Below are 2,575 nucleotides of genomic sequence, written 5' to 3' on the forward strand. Positions count from 1 at the left end.
ACATGCTCCGGAGGTTTGTCCTTCAGAACTGACGAGGAGACGTTCAGGAGAATACCCAGAGTTCAGTGCTCACCTCAAAGCAGCTTCTAAATCCAACCGGCTGCAGCACTGGGTCTTCGTGTCCCACTAGAAAGGAAGAACTCAAGTAAACCTGTACTCAACTGTAATCTGTATGTTGTGAACCGTCTCCTCTGACATGTATGTAAATGACACGTGTTCTCTTTGTGTCCAAACATCCACTAGTGCCGGCAGTGGATGGATTACCACATGTTGGCATTTACCGCTGCTGCAGTTCAGAATGACGGCGGCACCGGGTCCATTAAGCAGTTTAACGGCGGCTCGTAAAATGTGACAGCTCGTCCTCGATGAACTGTGACCCCGACATTCTGCCTCCCGTCACGTGGTCCGCTCGGAGGCCTGGGTTCACGTGTTGACACGCGTGTGCACAAGGTGAGGGACATGGAGAGGAGGCATTAATCACAGCGTGCACATGTATGACAGCAGAAACACTGTGTGTGTGTGTGTGTGTGTGTGTGTGTGTGTGTGTGTGTGTGTTGTGGTAAAATCTCATTTAGAGTCAACATGTTTAACTCCAGAACCTCGTCTAATTATAGGAATGTGAAACGGCAGGCGGAGGGAGCATTAGAGGGAAAGTCCTGCTGTGAGAGGGTGTGTGTGTGTGTGTGTGTGTGTGTGTGTGTGTGTGTGTATGTGTGTACGTGTGAGTGTGTGGCCGCAATATGAAGCAGGGAGGAGAGAGAGGAAGTGTGTTTGTGTATGTGAGTGAGATTTATCCACATCTGCAGCGCTGCTAATACACACCTCGCTCAGCGGAGGCCTGTTGTTGTCAGACATGACAAGCGGCTCTATCTCGCCCTGCAGACACAAGAAGAAGCCACCGCCGGCTCCTCTCTCCTCTCTCCTTCCCTCTACCTTTCTTTCTCTCTCTCTTTCTCTTTCTCTCTCTCTCTCTCTCTCTTTCTCTCTCTCTCTCTCTCTCTCTCTCTCTCTTTCTCCGTCTTTATTCTCTCAGTCTCCACCCGGCCCGCCCCTCCTCTCTCTGCCGTCTTTACTTTGTTCTCTTTCAGCCTTTTGTCCCAAATCTTTTCCGTTTATTCTTCGTCTGTGTTATTTCAGCAGCCGGAGTCTTATCTTCCTGATGTTTTTTTTTATTTTATTTTAATTTGCAGCCTCATCATCATTTCTGTTCCTCGCACCATATTTTAGGGAGACGGCAATAGTCAAAATTTGATTTATCACGGTTAATCACGTATAGTGGGTGTAATTCTGGATTTTTCTTTCATTTCATAAAAATACTCTCATCACAGATTAAGGACGAAACAGAAAAATGTCTTTGAATCTAATTAAGCAGATCACGTATCAAAGCACAGCCTCTTCATCTCAGTACAACTCAACCAGAACGACTCAACCAGCCAAATAACAAACGCATGAGTTTTGTTTCAGTTCTTTATTAAAATCTTCTTTTTAATTCTGTCCTGGTCGCAGTACAACACAGCATTGTCATCATGTGTGTACATGTGTGTGTATCTTTGCAGGTGTGTGAGTCTGTGTGTGTGTGTGTGTGTGTGGGGTGACAATACGGTGTCGCACAGGCAGCCATCATCGCGTACAGTCACTCAGTACAGCAGTATTAATACAAGGCCTTGAGACATTGTGTGGGGGTGTACAGGCAGAAACTGTGGCTGTGGTCCCACTGCCGGCTCAAACTGGACCAGGGCTCAGGGTCGGTACGCTTCACACACTTCAACATTAACTTCACTTTGCCTCAACAGGCGGGGGGGGGGGGGGGTCTCCCGTCTTAGGCAGTGTTGTTTCTGACCTATGAGGATGACAGCTGACCCTTGAGGGGAGAAGGTCCCGACGGTTTCAGTTGTTCTGGGACACAATTATCAAAAGAAAGCCCTGGTTCGGCCATTTTTGGCCTAAGTGGCAACCACACTGTTGAGCAGATTGACCCCTGCCCCCCCCCGACATGTGTCATATTAGTTTTTTTATCAGTTTTGTAAAATTAAGAAAGAAACTGTGTGTTTGTTGTGTATAAGTCTTTTGTTGAACAGCACAGCAGCTTGGCAGATACAACACACTATGTACGTATATCAAAGTTCTTATATATACCATATGGGTTGGTTGGCAGGGGGAGCTGTGCATGTCTTTTAATCGTAATACAGCTACTGAGAAATGACAAAAAAAGCCTGTGCTGCTCTCTACGTTGTGTTTCAAAGAGGTCGCTGTACACTGCGGTATAAACGCCGGGGGTTCGATTCCCCGGGAACAGGGTCGAGAACGTGACCCCCGAACACACAAGTGAGAGTTGTGGTAAAAGCTGCTGTATCCATAAAAGTTTAATTAGTCATTAATCTGTAGCCCAAACCAAAAAGAAAGGCCCCTCTGGGTAGACGAACACACCACGACTGCTACAGTGACACGGTCATAAGACACTCGCGCACCCCTCCACGATGTCACTCCGCTGAACTCTGAGCGCTAGCTACAGTCGATAGCTAATGGAGGCGGATGGTCGGTCTTAAGAGAAAACACAGTTACATACTGGTCTCTG

This window comes from Hippoglossus hippoglossus, chromosome 11 (assembly GCF_009819705.1).
Source record: "Hippoglossus hippoglossus isolate fHipHip1 chromosome 11, fHipHip1.pri, whole genome shotgun sequence".
In the NCBI taxonomy this organism is placed as follows: domain Eukaryota; kingdom Metazoa; phylum Chordata; class Actinopteri; order Pleuronectiformes; family Pleuronectidae; genus Hippoglossus; species Hippoglossus hippoglossus.